The 19,868-nt window shown below is 50.2% G+C and overlaps 1 pseudogene; it reads left to right on the top strand.

The window, feature by feature from the left end:
- The first annotated feature begins 13,842 nt into the window (after positions 1-13,842).
- Positions 13,843-19,868, top strand: part of LOC140684473 (nuclear pore membrane glycoprotein 210-like) — a 47,284-nt pseudogene continuing 41,258 nt past the window's right edge.

Below are 19,868 nucleotides of genomic sequence, written 5' to 3'. Positions count from 1 at the left end.
TGGCCTTCGAGTTGGGTTTGAGATGCTGTGTCGCTATGATCACTCCGCTGTAGGTGTCCACTGTCACTGCAAGCCATGCTCGGGGCTTCAGCAGTTCGCAGAGGGTGAAGTCTGACTGCCAGATTTCTGATGCCTTGAGGCCTCTCGGGTTGACTCCACCGGTCCATAGGGGTGACTTCTGGCAGTGAGGGCAGGTGGCCACCACGTGCCTCGCGTCTGCTGTCGAGATCCCGCATCTTTTTGCCAGTGCTTTGGCCCCTATGTGGAGTGACTCGTGCAGTTGACGAGCTTCCTGCAGTGTCCACACTCCCTTCGCTGCAGCATCTGCTTTGTCGTTGCCAGTCTGGAAGAAGCCCTTGACTGGGTTATGGCTGTTGACGTGGATGACGGACACGGTGCCCTGGCGTGAGGAGAGTGCCTCTTCAAGCATGGAGGCCGTCGTGGATGTTGACACACCTGGTCTTGACATGGCTAGGCAGAGCTTTGCCACGAATATAGAGTCTGTCACGATGTTGAGGTGTTCGTCCTGGAAAAGTCCGCATGCCAAGACCACTGCTGCTGCTTCCAGCTGTTGCACTGACAGCGTGGGGTCACACGTTTTGACACAATGCCATGTTTCTCCTGCCTGCCACACTGCTGCTGCGGTAGAAGTCATGGAGGAGGCGTCTGTAAAGACCGTTGGTCCTGGTTGCGGTCGGTCCATGACCTTCGGTGGCACATCTATGTCGACGATGGTCAGTAGCTGGGTCCAGGGTGGTTTGGTGGCGTAGGAGATTTCTCCTCCGAAGCCGGTGAGAGCGAGGGCCAGGTGCTCCGATATTGCAGTTGACTCCGTGGTCGGTCGCTTGCGAAAGGGGAGGTGGATCCTTGCCGGCTCGGTTCCCAGGTGTCTCAGGGCGAGTCTCCTGCCTTTCGTGATGAGGTTAGCAATGCACTCAACTCCTGGGGAGAATGCGTGAGTCGGTCTTCCGAGGACCACCCACTGGATCGGCTGGGATTTTTCGGAAGGTCCTTGGGCAAGTGCTCCCACTCCTCCCTTCTGCGTGAAGTGGACGTATAAGTCCAGTGGTATGCTCGGGTTCCACCTGGCAAGCAGGCTGGTGGACATCTGACGTTCAATGAAGTCGAGGGATTTCGTTGCTTGCGGCGTCAGCTCCTTGGGGTCCCACGGGTGTTTTCCTTTCAGGAGGTCATACAGGGGGTCCATGACCTCTGGCGGAACTAGGATGATGTTGCGGAGCCACTGCAGAGATCCTACGAGTCGCTGCATGTCGTGGAGGGTCTTGATGTCTCGGCGGACCTTTATCCTGGGTGGGGTCACGTAGGAGTTTGTGATCCCCACTCCCAGGAAGGTCACGCACGGTCCTCTCTTGATCTTCGTGTTCGCGATCTCGAAGCCGTTGGCCTGGAGGGTTTCCGTGATCGTGGACACTAGGTGATCCACTTGGCCTGCCGATGGTGCGGCGACGAGGATGTCGTCCATGTACTGAATGATGGTCGCAGCAGGGTGGGAGTGTCGGACTGGCATCAGTGCCCTGTCCACGGTGATCTGGCATATGGTCGGGCTGTCCACAAGGCCTTGAGGTAGCACCTTCCATTGGAAGCGGAGGTTAGGTCGCTCGCCGTTCGGGAACACGATGGAGAAGGCGAACCGTTCTTTGTCCTCGACATGCAGGGGTATTGAAAAGAAGCAGTCTTTGATGTCCAGCACTGCGCACGGCTGCCCTTCGGGGATGGCTGAGTTCGCGGGCAGCAGTGTCTGAACTGGACCCATGGGCTGAATTGTTTTGTTTACCTCCCTCAGGTCGTGGACGAGGCGGTAGCCTTCTCCTGATCTCTTGGGGATTACAAACACAGGGGTGTTCCACGGGCTGGTGGAGGGTTCGATGTGGCCCTTTTGTAGCTCGCGGTCGACCAGTTCCAGCAAGGCTGTCATTCGAGGCTTTGACAGGGGCCACTGCTCAACCCATACGGGGTCTGGTGATTTCCAAGTGAGTTTGATTGGCAGCAGTGGGTGCACAGCAGTGGCCCTCATCATAAATTTGTAATCCTGACTCCTAGCATGGCGAGAACGTCCCTTCCTATCAGGGGTGGGGAGTTTTGCAAGATATAGGGGTGGATTGCTACTGTTTGTTCTGGTCCTTTCTTTGTATGGAGCGTTATAGCTACCAATTGGGTGCTTTTCCAGGCCCGGGACAGCCCCCCCACCCCGTTCACTGGGGATACTTCCTTGTACGGCCAGTGTCGGGGCCACAGGGCTTGGGGTAGGATTGTGCAGTCTGCTCCTGTGTCTGCCCAAAACTGAAGTCCTATTACATGAGGGTCCTGACTGTCATAAAGGCGGCATGTCCCCCAGATTTTCGGGGGTTCCCTCCCTATTTTTAGGGCCAGGGCCACCCAGGGGTTGTCCTGTTCTGGAGCGCCCCCTGCTGACCCTGTGGCACAGGCGCTGCTTGCGGTGGCGGTGGGTACGAAGGCGCCGCAGGCTGTGCCGTGATACTCGCTGGCAGGGGTATGAAGTTGGTTGCTTCCTGTGGGAGAATGGGGTACGAGGGCTCCCCGCCCCATTGGGGGTTGGCATGGATGGGCCGCCTCATATTCGCAGCGGGAGGAGGCTGGGTGCGGCCCGCTGGCCCTCTCCCCTTCCCGTTTCCCTGGAGCCGGGACCTGCATTCCCTAGCAAGATGTCCCTTCCTCCCGCAGCCCCAGCAGGATCCCCGTGGGCGCGTTTGGGGCGGAGGCGCTGCGGCGGGCCGCCGTGCCGGCTGTGGGCAGCTCACCGCGATGTGACCCGCCTCCCCGCACTTGAAACACGCCATGGCATTGGTCAGGGTGTGGACAGCTGCCTGAATGGGCGTCAGGTGTTCCTCCCTCACTACATGTCTGATCATGTCCGCCAGGCTAGCCCCGGCTGGCAGGGAACGTAAGATATCCTTAGTGACGGAGTTGCACTGCTGACGCAGGCAGTCGGCCACCACGGGGCCCCTTGCCTCTGCCGGCAGGGTAGAGGAATCTATCGCTGCCTGCAGGTGATCCACAAACTGTGTGAAGCTTTCGCTCTCTGCCTGCCTCACGGTGGACCATGGTGCTGGCTTAGCCACGACTCGGGAGGCGGCACGAATTGCCTCTCTAGCAGCCCGAGTGGTCGCTCTGACCTCCTCAGCCTGCATCTGTGCAGCTTGCTGCTGTGGTGTGATCATATCATCATGCTTTCCTATCAGTCTGGATAAGCTCGACCTGTGTAGGGGCTGCCGCGCGCCGGACGCCTGGGCTAGCTGCTTTCTGCAATTATCCTCCCACTCCTGCCTAAAAACGATCATTCCCGCTCCGTCTAATAACATCCGCCCTATCCGTTCGATATCAAAGGGAAGCAAGTCATCATTGCTAAAAAGACCATCGATCAACGTAGTAACTATAGCCGAGTTGATCCCCTTTTCCGCAATGGCTTTGACAATTGACTGTATATCTTTTGGGTTTATCGGGGTATAGACCCTTTGTTGGTTCCCTTCCGGACCGGTAAGCCGGACTGGGAAGGCTTGTATGGCGGCCGCCGGGGACCATTCAGCACAAGCTATCTTTATTTTCCCCCAGTCAGTAAACTGGGCTGATTCGTATTGTATTTGTTTTTCGGCGCGGCTTAGAGCTTTACCCGGCTTTGTTTCAAGCCGTGCCGGTTCCGTTTCGTCTGAATCGGAGCCATCGCTAGCTTCCGTCAGCTCCCCTGAGCTGCTGGAGCTGTTGCTGCTCTCTGAGCCGGAAGACGAGTGCCAGCGTACTTCCGGGGCTCCATGCCGTTTTGTTCGGCCCCGGGCTCGCTCCCCCCCTCGGGGGAGGGGCCGTTCCCGCCCCCCCGGCTCGCCGCGCCTACCGCGGGGGGTGGTTTTTCCCTTATATGGTGGCGGCTCCCGGCGCAGCTGCCGATTGGTTCTGTGTCCCGCGCCGCCCTCCGCCCCTTTCTCCCGCGCGCGCGCATTCCCGAGATCGCGCTCCCCCCGGGTGTTCGCGCCGGGACCGCCCGAGCCCCGCCCCTCTCCCTCGCTCCCGGCGCCATTTTCAAACGGATATGGGGGCGGCGTGGCCGCGCCGTCTTCCCAAACCGCCGTTTCGGCAGCTCGGGCTTCTTTTAGCAGCCCTTGCCAGAAGCGCTCCGCGTGCTCTTGCGTCTCCGGTATCGGATCGCGGGCGGGCGGCGGCGGCGGCTCGGAGGAATATGCGGTCTCTCGGGGGGTTCGCGCGGGGGGGGGGGTTTTTGGGGATTTTCGGCGGCGGGGGTGTCGCGGGGGGTTCCTGCGGGGGGGGGTGGGCTCTGATCTGGGGGAGCGGGTGTCGCGCTGAGCCCCCCTGGGTCCCCGCCGCCGAGCGAATCGCTCTCAGGGGCAGTCTGCGTCCCCGCCCCCACGCCGAGTTTACGAGTAACTAATAAACACGTGCGCGCCGCGGTCCATGTCTCCTGCTCCTCTATCGCTTTGCGTAGGGCTTTTTCTACTCTCCCCCATGCTTTAAGATTTCTGCCGCTGCCGGAAGATTTTGTGTCTTCGGCTAGCGCGGCAGTGCATTTGTCCCATATTTCCGGATGTAATACATCCACGGGACGCTCGATTGCCCCTAGCTCAAGCAATCTCGCCATGGCAAGATGAAAATCCTTGAGCTTACACCCAATACCCCACTGTGAATAAATAGCACTCACGATCCTTGCCATTGCGTCCATGACGCCCGCGGATCCTAGGGGGACGTCTCCCCTTACGCCTGGGTACGGTCCCGCCGTCCTGGCCGCTGCTTCTGTCCAGGTGAAACCCGTCCGCCGGGCAAATTTTTCTTCTTTTGTCCCGGGTTTCCGGCACCAGTATGTTGTCTTTATGAAAGACAACCAGGAGCCTGGTTCAGATAAGGCAGCACGGCGGCCTGGTCTCGTCCAAGCCACTCGGGCTAATCAACACACGCATACACCAATATGGCAGACGGTTGAAAAGCGTTTATTATCCTATTTCTTGGGTTTATATAGGTTTAGGAGTCTTTGCTACGTCAGAGGGGGGTTTGGGGTCTCGGAGGATAGTGGGTAGTGGAATTTTACCAGGACAGGTGTGGCTACATTCTTTTCTGACTCCTGGGGTAGCAGATAAGCAGGGGAGAGAGAGGGGGGGAAGGGGTCTATCTTTCCGTGACATTCCGGTAATCTTCCGCTTCGCCTGTCCCTATCTTACCACAGCCAGGTCCCGAGGCAGCCATCGAGGCTGGTACTGTGGGCAGGAAGGTGCTGTTCAGGCACTGCCACTCCAGGCCTCCAGCCCTGTGAAGTGAGAACAGTCAGGACATGGACCTTACCTCCAGCTCTGAAATGGGTCCTCAGCAAGGATTTGCTGGGCCTCCTTGTGGTAAACAGGCAAATTTAAATTAAAAAAAGGCTGATGGCTTTTAAAAAAAATATGTGCCTGTTTATTAAAGCTTAGAACAACAGAGGACGAGGCCTTAGGGTAAGCCTAAGGCCTGCACGACAAGCCAGAGGTAGCTCTAACAGTGCTGTGTAACAAGGTGTTCCTGCGGGCACGAGGTACCCTCGAAAGAGCCCGGGTGCTCCGCACCCAGGGATTTTTTAAAGTCTCCTGGGGGTGCTTGATTGTTGCGCTTTGGATCCTCTGGCCCACTGGTCCTTTTCTGGGTTGCTGACAGCTCTGTAAGAGGATGCAGTCCTGACCAATCATTTTGGAACACAGCAATCTTACTGGGTGGCTCGTTTCCCAGTCCTAGTTCCAGTTGCTGTCATCACCCTAGGATGTGACTTTTCTAGAAGATTCTTACTCTTGCACCTTCTTACCACCCCCCTTTCTCTGTTTAGTAGCCATATACATACACTTAAACAACTGTACATACATTCAACTCAGTAACTTACCATATTAATTATATAACAAGTCATTATAATAATTAACAATCCATAATAACATATAATTAACCATCAATAACTCCGCCTATGAAAGTGAATTTATTTATAACATCCTGGGTGTCCCCCTTTGTGCTCCCAGTATTTCTGGTCTGGTTTGCCTGAGAAATTTGTCCATTATGCCTCTGTGTCTGTTTCCTATCATTCCAATGCACAGCCCTTTCCTGCTGCTTGGCATTTAAATGCTCTGATTATTTGACTGCATAACTTACATCTTGAACTTCATCACCTTAAATTGTGTTAATCAGAGTCTGTCCTATCAGGAGTTTCTGGAACACATTTCCAAGCCTTCCAGCTGGAGCCCAAGGGAAGCTGTTTCTGTCTTGCATCACAAAACTGCAAGGTTTTTTGCAAAGACAGCCCTTTACAAACAACATGTTGTGTGCATTAACATCCAGGGGGCTGCTTTCTAAGAGAGACAAAAAACCCATGAACAAACAGCAAACCAACAAAACAACATTAAAAACAGGTACTTTCTTTTTAGCTCTTGCTTTCAATGTTTTCCAAGCCGGCCTCCTTTTCCACTGGAGTTATTTTTCTTTGCACAGAAACAAACCCTTTCCAGATGATGTGATTTAAGAAGGAAAACTCAACTCACACACAATGGATATATTAAAGCTAAACATGCAGACTCCCATTATCACAATCATCATCATTTATGTTGCTGTTCATTTTTATGTCAGATTGTTTTCAGGAGGGTGAGAACAGTACCTCAGGTTCCCCAGCTAGTTTGATGCCGTAGCCACTTATTCTCTCTCCTTTCTTATTAGCTGACCTTCCTGTAGTTCCTCTGCCCATTTGTTGTTCCTGGATCTCTGCCTCCTTCACCTGATTTTTGTATTTTTCTGCATTTGTGGGGATGATTGTGTTGGCTTAGTTTTTGTTTTTTTTTTTTTTTTTCTTGGTGCTTGTTTTGTTTGCCTGTTTTATTTGGTCACAGTTTTGCATTTGTTTTTTGCTTTTTTGGTTTTTTTTCATCACCTTAACAGTAGAAACGACCTTGTATGATGAAGTTTTGATACACAGGTGTTGCACATAAAGGTTGTTTTTGTTTTTAAAAGTCATCTCAGACACAGACCTGCAAGACCCTGTGACCGGAGAACTGAATGCTCTCAGACAGCAAATTGTGCATGAACAGGAACCTTGTAGTTTCTATCTCCATTACACACGGCAAAATATAAAGTGGTTGGAATGGTGCCAATTCTAGCCTTTCTTTTGCCTTCTTTTGCTGCCGTGCCATAACACCGTGCCAGAATCCTCAATGAACTCGGTTCTCCCAGGATGGGGTGTGCAGGGATGATCCCTCAGCTCGTGTGTGCATCTGGTGTGCACCAGGCCAGGCACGTGGCCGTCAGCCACAGCCAGCCTCTGTCTGCAAAGAGAGCAGGGAGCTGCAGCTCTGAGGAACTTTGGGGTTAGGGAGCAAACAGACCAAATCCCTAATTCATATCAGTCACTTCACTTGAGTATTTTCTGCTGATAGATTTTTATCTTCCTGCCCAGAGCCGGAAAAAGAGAACGCTGGCAGTTTGCTTTAGCTATGAAGTGAAGAGACTCTTCTCAACAGATTCCGGGGCTGCTTCTTGTTTGAACTAAAAGCAGAGCATAACTCTTCTGTTGGTGACATCAAACCAACATAAGTTTCAAGAATCTGTGAAAGACATAAGAGTGTAAATATTATTTCATATTATTGTACTTACGGTTTTCTAATTCAGCCGAGGAGTAATTAGACCATCATCCGCTATATCAAATAACTAGAATAAGCTCTTGAAAAGAACGGGTTTTTTTAAACTAAGTTTTTTTAAAACTAAGTTTTAAAAAAGGGAAGGAATTCTATGAAGAAAACTATGTGGTAAAAATAGAATATTTTAAACTTCTCAAAGCCTTTGATAATGGGGCCCTGAACACCAGTCATGTGCAGTGCAGCCTTGGCCATCCCTTTGAGCCCAGACCTGCCAAGGGTCAGGGCTGGGATGAGTCTTCACCCACAACTGGCTCCAAGACTGAGTAGGAATCAATCCAGAACAGGGCTCACGCAAAGAGCAAAGCCTCAAGGCCAAAGCCAAACCTTCATTGGTTGGATTTCTTTAAACACTGAACTGGAACAAATTTGCTTGACGGGTAACATCACTGTTACCATGAAACTTTACAGCAGCTACTAAATAAGCAGTGTCCTGTCTTGAACTGTGTTGCCCAAATATTGTTGAGAACTTGCTGTGCCTCTGCCCTGTGCCCCTGGGGCTGCTCTTGGCCAGGCAGCCTCAGTGGGAGCCAGCACTGGCTGCAGCCCCAGCGGGGCCCCAGGACAAGGCCCAGCAATGAAGAGGCCAAGGAAAGCACTGGGCAGCAGCAGAACCCTCAGCAGAGTTCTTTGGACAGCCATGGACTGGCCACAGCTCCACTGCAGCATGACTACGAGTCAGGCTACCCCTGCTATGAGCAGAGCTACAAGAAAAGTGGGGAGAAAAATCAACAACTGAACGTCTGCTCTCGTACAGCTTCTGAATGCCAAGATAGCAGCCCATCAGCACAAGTGGCACAGAGAACAGTGTCACCACTGTGCCTATCATGCAGGACCAGGGGGCACATCCTGGGGGCAGACAATTCTTGGGGTGCTCGGTGGATTCTGGGCATTTGTACTGGATTTGCCAAGCATTTCTGTGGGAACAATGGGGAGCGTGAGCCCGCACTGTGCTGCACTGCTGAGCTGGCAGCACGGTGGATGCGGCCAGGACGTTCTCTGTTTGCCCCAGAGCTGGGGCCTGCAGGCACCTTGCCACCCCTTGGCACAGGCTGTGCCACCCAACAAAGCCCAGCAGGCCGGCAGGAGAGCCCGGGGCCAGCACAGCTGCTTGGGCCATCTCTGCTTGGAGGGACAGGGGCCAAACCCATCCCTGAGCAGCCCCTGCCAGCCCTGGCCCTCCCTGCCCCGTGACAGCTCCCCCAGCCCCAGGGGACAGTGTCAGGCCCTGTCAAGACACACTGGAGCAATTACCTCCTGTGCCAGTGCCTGGAACTGCCTGCCCTCCTGCAGTAAAGGCTGGCACTAGGCCACTGCTTCTTTCTGGAACAGCCACCTTCTGTAGAGACTCCTGGTTCATCGCTTGAGAAAGCAAAGGCACAGCTGGATGAGATGGGACTGTTCCCCATCGGGGAGGTGCCATCTTCATAAGCCAATACTGGTCAAAGTCATGGAATGAAGGATCAGGAAATCAGATGAGCTTTTGGGATTGGACAGGACCTTCCCTTCTCCAATCCACCACCCCTCCTGATCTGCCTGGAGACTGGGAAATTGCAGGGGATGTCAGGCTGTGCATGGACAATGGTGCAGTTGGGGCTCCCTGTCAGCTGGTGCCAAATGCCTTCCTGCAGAAGCTGGGGAGAAGCTGCAGCCAGGCCAGGCTGGGAAACAGCCCTGCAGGCTGTGAGAGCAGCAGCGGGGCAGTGAGGCTGCCATGGATCCCTTCCTGCTGTGCCGGGCAGGGCCTGTCCAGATGTGCAGGGAAAGGCCCCGTCGGCTGAGTCCCAGGAGAAGGCTGAGGGAAATGCACCCACTTTGTCCTGCCTGCAGCATTTCCTTCAGCATTTGCCTCATGTGTTCAGATGGCCCATGGGGCTTCTTGTATCCTGGAGCTTTACTGTTCCCTGTTGGAGGACCTTAGAGCAAAACATTTCCATTTCCCAGAGGATTTTACAAAACCCGTGCTCAGCCTATGGTGTCAGCAGGGACACGCTACTCACCCCTGCGATGGGAGCTGGGCTTTTGAGCAGCATCTACCAAAGGACCAGGGAAAGACCTCCCTGCAGCCACACCTGAAACTCAACAGCCGCAGAAGCTTCTGTCATCTCTGCAGATCTGCACGGGCAGCACTGAGCCGCAGGAGCGGTGAGGGGATGGCCCAGGGCGAGGGCACACTTGTGCATGGTTCTGTCCTGGCACCTGCAGCGATGCCCCCCTGGCTGAGCTTTGGGCTCTGAGCTGGCAGCTCTCGCAGGGGGAAAGGCCTTGACCTACCCTCAGCATCTCCCAGAGGCTCAGTGATGGGTATGGGTGGGGAAGCTGCACCACCTTCACCAACAGGTTCAGCTGCAAAGAAAGGCAGGACAGAACAGCTCTTGTGGCACTGTAGGAGATCCTCAGGCTGCACCCAAGGCTCAGCCCCGGGGCACAGCCCTTGGCCTGGCCCTTCCCTCTCTGCCCTTCCCCCTGTCAGCACAGAGCACACGGAATGACACTCTGGCATTGCACGTGGGTGGAAGATGGACAGCTAAATGCTCCTTCCTCCCACTGACAGTGATCCTGTGGGATCACTCAGGGCTTGAGAAAGGAGCAGAGCAAATTTTCCTGAACCCATCAACCTTCAGAGGAACTATGGCAGAAGGGAGCTCTTGCCACATTGACACTGATTATTCTGTCAGGAAAGGTACATTGAGAACTTGCCTTCAGCATCTGGCAAGGTCTTCAAGCCGTCATTCAGATGCATTTCTAAATCATCCAAGTCAGGATCCCAATCTAGAATAGGAGCACAGATCAGACCCATTTCCATGGTGTGCTGGGATCCCCTTCTGCCTCAGGGAACTGGGCACTGCAAGGGGATCAAAAAGGCTGTGGGAGCCAGGTGGCAATGGACAATGTTTTTCATCATTCTACTGGGTGAGCCCTGATTATTTCAGCTTAATTAAACTGCTCTTACAAGTAAATTGTATCTAATGCATTCAGCTGCTGATACTTCACAGAGCTGGTCCTACACTGTTAACACACAAGTACAGACATACCTGCAGGGGTTAGGATTGGAGCTGGTTTGAGTCATCCTCACCCAGTACACTTTAAAATAACCCTCCACACCTCATTGCCTTACCATTTTGCTGAAGTTTTACCTTCTAAGTTGCATTTATTCAGAGTTGGTTTTGTTGTTTGGGTTTGGGCTCTCTTGGGGGGTGTGTTCTTTTGCTTCAAATATAAGTTTAAAATATTTTAAATCACTCAGACATTTAAAAATATGAAATGCCTGAAAATTAAGCCAGGTGTTTCTTGTCCAGATGGTCCTTTATCACTGTGCCATTCAAATACTTCCTTTTCTTGAACAAGGATTTAAAATTATTTCACTGTCAACAGATCACCTAATAATATATTGACACACATTTTTCTAGCTTTATGAAAAATATATTTTGCTCAGAAATTGATAGATTTAAAAGATTTGATCAGACTACATGTCTGTCTGGTTCCTTGGCAGTGTTTTCAGATCTTCAGACCAACCAAATGAGTTTGTAAAATCTGTCAGTAATTCTCTCCCTTTTCATTTCATATTCCAGTAGAAACATGATCAGCACCAGGTGTTTTGTTATTTATTGCATGTATTTTGATTGCCTCTAAAATCTCCTGAAATTCTTCCACAAAAGGCTCAGCTTCTTAGGGAACAACCATTTATTGTTTGCCTATTTCCCTCCTTAAGCAGCTCATTAAAGCACTCCCTCTTATCGCTCTGTAATCGCATTCTTTGTGACCAAGACATTTCCATTTGTGTTCTTTATCAGACTTACTCAGGTGTACATTGATATGTCTGTAAAATTACCTCCGATTCCTGGCAGGTGTATCCTGCTCCCATTCTCCGGCACACCGGGAAACCCTGAGAGGAGGTGTTTGCACTGTCTGTCCTGGCAGGAGGGCTGTGCTGACTCCTATGGATCTCACAGCAGCGCAGAAAGGAAAAGTGGAGCAGTGCAGCAACGCTGCTAAGTCAGCCCCTGATGTTTTAGTGGGTCCTTCCTACCCCTGAGGCAGGGACTCCTCAGAGCACACCCTGACTGCACTGGCTGCCCCCCAGCTCAGCCTCCTCTGGCCAAAAGAAATGCTAACACAGTGCTGCAATGCATGACTTACAATTCAAGGGAGCACACAATTCACTTGGTAATTTTACCATATAATGGAAACTGTAGATTTGCTCATCAATGTCCCCTGCCTTACTCTGTTCTTAAAACCACTAGGTATGCACTGAAAGGTGTGTTGGATGTTTACTTGCAATACTTCACTGTCATGTTTCATCAATAGGCTTTAAGGTCCCAACTGCACGTTGCTGATCCTTATGAAAAGAACTCAAGTCTAAGAAGTATTTGCTACTGGAAAATTATTCTTCTCACATTGAATACTCATCACCACCGCTGCTGATGAGAGAAAGGAAATAAATTCTGAGATTGCACACTCTGCTTTTAAAGCTAGGAAGTATTAGGATACAGACATTTCCTCACCTCATTCACAACACAGGCTGCAAAATACTCATTATCTACCTCTTATTTACTCAGTTGTAATTGTACTAACTGTAAACACATTGTACTCTTTAGCCATGGGCAATTTTATACATTCCTCCCTAATATTCCAGTCTTTACTGAACTTATCTTCCTAACATGTCTACAAAGAAAGCTTCCAACTTCACTGAGAGAAATAGTAAAGAAGATAAACAACCCTCAGTATTTTGGGGGGCAATTTAAAGTGCAAGAGCTTGATTTGCCAACTCCTTTAATATCACACATCTTTCTAGGCCCAGCTCCTATTAACTTAAATTGCAGCTGCATAGTTCAGCTCTTCTCTAAATCAGACCATACAATTTCATGATCGTTAATCAGAAAATGAGTATAACACACAACAGAAGCTGCAGGGAGAACTGAACTGTCCAGCAGCACACATTCCTCTGAGATAGAAAGTGGAACAGCATTGCTGAGGTACTGATAAATAAAACACAAGCTGAATAAATAGTGCAAATAGTGCTCCTATGTAAAGAGAACGTCCTGTATAAGTTTACTTGCTTAGAATAAATGAGAATTGACTAACTTTGGTAATACCACCTAAATTAAAGCTGGGTAAACTTTTAGCTCATGTTCCTGGACAGCAAGCTGATCTTCTGAGTAGGATTTAAGGATCTTTTAAGGATCGCCAACATGCATGTGACCTTCCTGAAATCCATTCTCCTGATGCATACGTGTACCATGCTTCTGTCATAGGTAAGGACAAGCAGATCCTTCACACATGGAGCATCACTCATACAAGGAAAGGCTGGGACAATTGGGTTTGTTCAGCCTGGAGAAGCTTTGCGGTGACTTAATTGTGGCCTTCCAGTACCATAAGGAATTGACAAAAAAGATGGGGAGAGGCTATTTGCAAGGGCCCGGGGTTACAAGAAAAGGGAGGGTGGCTTCAAGCTGAAAGAGAGGGGTTTGAGATTAGATGTTAAGAAGAAATTCCTCCCTGTGAGGGCGGAGAGGCCCTGGCACAGGTGCCCAGAGCAGCTGTGGCTGCCCCTGGATCCCTGGCAGTGCCCAAGGCCAGGTTGGACAGGGCTTGGAGCAGCCTGGGACTGTGGAAGGTGCCCAGGGCGGGGGTGGGAGTCGGTGATTTAAGGCCCCTTCTGACCGAAACCATTCTGAGATGCTGTGGTAATGAATGAACAGTTTCTCAGTGTAGCTGTTAGCACCAGTGTGTCCGGGGAACATGAAGGGGGCCAGGAAGGCCAATGGCACCCGGCTTGTTCCAGCACTGCTGTGGCAGCAGGACCAGGGCAGTGACCGTCCCTCCGTGCTGGGCTCAGCTGAAGCCACGCTTCGAACCCTGTGTTCAGCTTTGCTACCCACGACATAACAGACATTGAGGTGCTGGAGCCTGGCCGGGGAAGGGGAAGGGTCTGGAGCACGACTCCACGAGACACTGGGGGCTAGGCCCGGAGAAAAGGACGTTTTCCAAACAGCCGGCGCCTGGCCATTGGCACCGCGTGAGTTCCCACGAGGGAGGGCGGTGCGGCCCCGGAGGGCGGTGCGGCCCCGGGGGGCGGAGGGCGGTGGAGGCCGTGCCCAGCCCTGCCCTGCCGTGCCCGGCCCTGCCGCTCTTTCACGCCCCGCACGGCCCCGCCGGCGGCAGTATGGCTCCTCCCGCGCCCGGGGCGCTGCCTCTCCTCCTCCTCCTGCACCTCGCCACCTTCTCCAGGCTCAACACCGCCAAGGTGCTGCTCCCTTTCACCCGCGGCACCCGCGTCAACTTCACGCTAGAGGCCAGCGAGGGTTGCTACCGTTGGTGAGTGCAGGTGCCGCCGCCCTTTGTCCGTTCTCCCCCCCGGCTCCTACGGCGGCTCCCCGGCCCGCGGCGGGGCCTGACGGCTCCCAGGCAGCCGGGCCCTCTCCCACCGCTCTCACCTCGCTGCTGGCGGGTTTGGGCGGCCCAGCAGTGCGGGAGCAGGCATGGAGAGCATCCCGAAGGGAAAAGGTTGTTTGTTGTTTGCAGTGGGGGTTCAACCCGCTGGAGGGGGGTAGTGTCTGCAGGCCGGGCCCTGAGCAGGAGGTCCCTGCTTGTAAAGGAAGCTTCCCGCCATGGCTCCGTGCCCGACATGTGCCTCTCACCGCTGTGCACCTACCCACACACCCCACACGTATTCACCTGCTTCTCTCTGTACCCCACACCCCCCAGCTGCTGCTCTCTGTGCCCCACACAGACACTCCACCTGCTGCTCCAGGTACCGTGCCCACTGTGCCTCCACACCCGCACTGCTCACCCTGCCGCCCCGCACTCCCGCAGTGCCACCACACACATGGCCACAGTCCCAAGTGTGCGGGGACAGTGCCCAAAGTGCTGCTGCTGTGGAAATACCCCTTCTCTTGCTGTGCTCAGTAATGAAATACCCCTTCTCTTGCTGTGCTCAGTAATTAAGGTCCTGACAGCTCTGAGCTCAGGCTGTGGACATAAAGGAGTCATAGCTAAGTCGGAAGCCTCTCAGTGCTGCTGCAAGTGTAGGTAACAGCGCCCTTAAGACTCCACCTGGGAACAGTGAAGTGGAGTTTCAAAAGTGAAAGCTTTCCCAGTTTTCTCAGTGTTGAGCACGTGGGATGTACTCCAGGAACTTCTGGCTGGGAGCCCCCTTCCTGCCTGGCACAGTGGGGAGGACTGGGTAGTGTTGAGCACAGAGGCTGAAGGCAAATTCCACAGCATGGGCAAATTTAGAAAGCTCATGGTAGTTTTCATGGTAAACAAATGTTGCCAACTCCTTGTCCTTTCTGTTGAGCTCTAGAGTGGTAACTTAATCAGTAATGAGCAGGAGGTACCCACCTGAAAAAGAAGCAGCAGTTGAGGTATGTTTAGGATGATACTTCCTCATGTGCCAGATGGATGTGTGTAGCAGTTTTCAGGTTTTTTGTGTGTGGCAGTTACTGAAATACATCTTAAAGAGCTATGTTTTCATTCTCTTTGTTTCTTTGCTTGGTTGTTGTACATTTCTCAATCTCTGGGCTGGGAACAACCCCTTGGTCTGTTACAGTTTATATATTTGAGGATGCTTGTGCAGAAGATCAGTAATTAAATTTACCCAGAAGTCAACTAAATGAAATTCCTAGATGAGATGCTTGTGGTCATGTAATTTAATTTTTAATGGACTGCTTTAGTGAAAATCTCATAAGTGTGGGTTTTTTCTCTTTCCTTACTCAAATTTTTGAAGGCTGCTGAGTCTTTAAAAGGGTTTGGTTTATGAGGTAGAGTACATTGCATAAAACTAAACCCCAAAACTCATCAAAGCACTAGTAAAATCTGGCAGTATGGACTCCCTTTCCTGTTTGCCAGTGAGCTGTGAGATGATGCTGGGCTGGCTGTAGCCATTCCTGCACATGCCAGGTGCTATCTCGCTGTCAGAAGCATGGAGATCTTTGCTAATCTCACTGAAGTCTGCAAATGAAAAGATGTAAGATTGTTCTCCAGAGACATGCCATATTTTATCTACATATCTCTAATGGAAGTGATTTTTGTATACTTCAGAGCATGTTCCATTGGTGCTGTTTGCCAGTATACAATGGCTCATATCCCTCATGCAAAGGGGCCTCAACATCCTTTTCCATCCTCTCCCTCTGCCCTTCAGAGATGAATTTTGGCTGAGAATTAAGGAAATTACACCCAATTCACCTTCTGTGTGCTGTCATCTTCTGTGGCTTGTAGAATGAGCATTTATTGACTTCTGCTTTGCAAGGCATGGCAGGATGTGGGTTGTGAAACTTGACGTGTGCTCGGCAAACCCTCCGGAGGAAGCAGGAGCCGTGTGTGTGCCTGAGCAGATGCAGCAGTTGCACCTGGGGCTCTCTCCCTCTGCATCCTTGTCCCCGCAGGCCTGGAGCTGTGGGGGGACAGAAGGAATTGTGTCTGGAGGAGCAGCAGCACAGCCACTTGCTGACACCTGTGCTTCCTGTCTGAAGGAGCTGTTACTGGAGAGGGGCTGTCAAACTGAACAAGTTAGGGAGTACCAAATGCACTGGCTTGGGATGGAGTGACTCTTCCTCACATTTGGGAAATGATAGGTGTGTTTGCATGCATGAAAGCAGGGGTTTGAATGGAAATGGTCAGATTCAGGCCCTCTGTGTTTGGAGAGGGGACTGGGGGTTTAGGATATGGGAGATTGAGGGGTTAGAGGCGGCCTATGGGAGCTGTTCTGGTTGTACAGCAGCATCTGATAGCTGCTTGACACCTTTTGAAGGTCTGCATTACTCATCTCAAGCATTCAGAATTCAAAGGCAAGTGTCCAATTTCCTGAAATATCAGTCTATAGCATGTTGTGACTTTACTTTTTCCCAGTTTCCCTTTCAGTCTTCAAGTTTACCTCTGAAAGTAGGATATTTTCAAAGTGATTGTAGTGGTGTCTGAGAATTGCACTGATTGAGAGGGAAAAGGTCAAGTTCTGTCATCATCCCAACAGACTGGGAGTAATGGTAAAGTTACAAGCATGGCTCTAAAGTATTTTCTGGATTTCAAAATGCTCATGCCTTCTGGAGTTTGGGTTGCCTTTATATTAAAATTATTTTTTTGGAAAAAGCTTTGTTTTCAAAGCAGACGGTGTTTCCATCTGTTAATATTGTACGTGGCACTATTTTCAGGCATAAAATACAGTCTGTGCAGATATATTTAGCATTTATATTGCATCTGTATTTGTCTTTTAACCACCTTAATCCATAAATTACACCTGAAAGAATGAAAGCATTCAAAAGCAGAATTTTCTCCTTGAAACCTGCCATACCATAATAACATTTTTTGGGGGAGGATGGGAACACACACACAAAAAAAACCCATTTCTTCCCAAGGTACGCTCCATGGCTGGGTATTTGTAGCAGAAATTATCTGCAGTGTACAAATATGTTTACGTATTTCATTATTTCATGGAGTGTAGAATTGAGATACATGGTGAGGGCTGGTGGAAATGAAGAGGAGTTTATTGCCACCTTAATGAAAGGTTTGTGTGTGCTACTGAAGCCCTCACTGAAGGAGTTGTAATGAGGTAATTGCCATGGGAGAGGAGCTGGTGGCACAACAGTAAAGGGAGAGTGCAGTGGCTGAGTGGTGTTGGAGCTGTGGGATGCACAGTACTTCCAGAGAGCCCAAGACCACTGCACAGTGCTGCTGTCACAGTAGTTGGCTGGCAAAGCTCATTTTCCAGCTCCTTACCTTGTCGTGTTGTTGTTGTAGATTGATCTTACTTCTCCATCTGCTGGCTTATGTGCTTTTAAAAATCTGTATCAGTAGTGTTGTTCATTGAGATCTGTTGCTTTGCTCTAAGACCAATAGTCTCATCCCTGGTAATGTGGGAGTTGTGTGGTTCCTGGATCACCTGTTTTACCACAGGTCTAAAAAACCTGTCTGACTGTCACAAAAAATGTTGTGTGTGAGCTATTGTTAACTTCCATATTGTGAAGTGACATCTTAAATAATGTTTGTTCTCCCTCTCCCTGACTCACCTGGCTGTGCTTTCCCAGCAGGGCTTCAAGCTCTTGGAAGTGCCAGCAGGAGCTCAGGACTGGTTTGAGGTGTGCTGGGTGGTAAAGTGAGAGGGGCTGTGCTGCTGTGACTCAGGTGTGTGTGTTACCTGAGAGTGTTGGCTCAGAACCAGAGCAGGGGGTGTGAGTCTGTGGCAGAAGTGTTCTGACAGAGCCCAGGAGGCACAAGAAATAATGTTGTTTCTCTTAGCTGATGTTTGAATATCAGTGCAAGTTTACTGTTGAAAAAAGCTTTTTCTCAGTCTGAGCATCACTTGCCTGCTAAGGCAGACAGAAGGACTAGGGACTTGTTGATTTTGGGCAATATTTCATTGCTGAACACCCATGAAATAAATTGCTCCCTTTTTAGTCCCAAGAGTGGCTATATAATGTCTCCAGTGTATTGGTCAGTCCAATCTTCCCAAACTCTTGGAGACTTCTACTGCTCAGTTCCCGCTGACTGCATACCAGCCCAAATGCCCAATAAAATTCTAAAAGATCAGATCAACTGACAGTTGTAGTGCAGCTCCCCAGAGGTGGATTTTTGCGGACTCAGTCAGCTGAGTTTAATCTGAAGAGCTGACAGAACAGTATAAAACACTGGAGCAATAAGAATCAACAGAGAATTGCCAGGGAGAGAAACAGGAATAAGTGCCTGATCTTTGAACCAGCTGATGAATAAATGAAGTATAATCTAGTGGGGTATTGATTGACATGTGGTGTTACAGAACAGTCAATGAAGAACACAGGCCTGGGTTTGGCTAGATGTGTGGCTACAGTCTTGGCACATGGCTCTGTGTCTGAGGTCCTGGAGGGGATGGAAATGGTGAATGAAGCGCAAACTGACAAGAGGACTGGCAGCCTCTTTGTTGGTGCCATTCATTCCTCAGCAAGTAGGATTTTTCTCTGAGGGAAATACAAACTGGGGACTTTGGTGAGCTTTTTTCCCCTTCCCTCCTCAGTCTTCTTTCAGGTCCTTCCTCCCTGCCTTGCTGTTTCTTACAGGCACTGGCTTGGAATCCAGAGCAAGTGCCAGAAATGTTTCCCATTTCTGGCTTCTCAGGATCTAATTTTGCCTTCTGACAAGCCCAGCTCACAATGTCACACACACTGACATGCTGCCAAAGAGCTTCTGTAGTTGGCAGAGGATCCAAATTGTGGGTTTTGTCACTTAAAGCTGAAGATTCTTTTTCTTGCCCATCTAGGACCCAGTAGTGATCCCAGCATAGTGCTGCTATAATCCCCAGCCTGGCTGATTAATGCCTTTGCCTCTCTGTGCTTGGCCCTGCATCCAGGTAGCTGTAAGCAGAATGTGGTTCTGATATTGCTGAATGATAGAGGGGCCATCAGATACTTCCTGTGTTCTGCTGGAAAAAACACTACTCGAGCAGATTGTTTTTAAATATAAATCCATATGAAACCAAGCCTCAGAAAGGCCCATTGGAGTAAAATTTCTATTGAAAAAAAAGACATTCAGGTGATATTCTACCTCTTAAACTATTGCTAGAAGCCAAATAGTGTTTAATCTCAGTTTCTCTACTGCAGTGACTGGCTTTTAGCTGCAAAAGCATGAAAGTTCCTTTAAAATTGGAGAGTGTATGTTTGCAGTTAAAATTTAATTTTTGTTGATGTATTCCTAGTCTGAAAAGTATCCTGTAATTCGATTCCATTTTACAGCACTGCTATTAGTGCAAACCACAGTGGTTTTGTATTACAATTCATAGCCAGATATTAAAAGAACTAATACAAACCACAGTGAAACCCTTGTTGTGTTGTAACCACAATCAATACCAGACTGTAAGAATGCAAAATCCTCAAATTAATAACACAACATCTAATGGCAGAGAGTATTAAGCAGTGTAAAGAGCTAAATAAAAGTCAATTTCTTACATATAATTCTTATTTAAAAATACCTGCAGGCAGACCTAGTCACATGCACATGCTCAGCTTCAAAAGTCAACCAGGCAAGTACAGGGAAAACCTTACTTGTTGTGAAGGCTTATATTGTTTAAAGAAACTTGCTAAATGTTGGAAAAGTGTATCATGGTTGCCTGGGAACAACAGAACAGCAGGAAAATAACTAATTGCTCACTTTTAATCTCTCAAATAGATTTTAAGTTTTTAGAGTAAAGCTGTGTGCTATTAATACAGAAAAGAATATTATTTTAGA

This window comes from Taeniopygia guttata, chromosome 6 (genome assembly GCF_048771995.1).
Source record: "Taeniopygia guttata chromosome 6, bTaeGut7.mat, whole genome shotgun sequence".
In the NCBI taxonomy this organism is placed as follows: Eukaryota; Metazoa; Chordata; class Aves; order Passeriformes; family Estrildidae; genus Taeniopygia; species Taeniopygia guttata.
The sequence above is the reverse complement of the archived record's forward strand: the minus strand, read 5'-3'. Positions and strand labels throughout refer to the sequence as shown.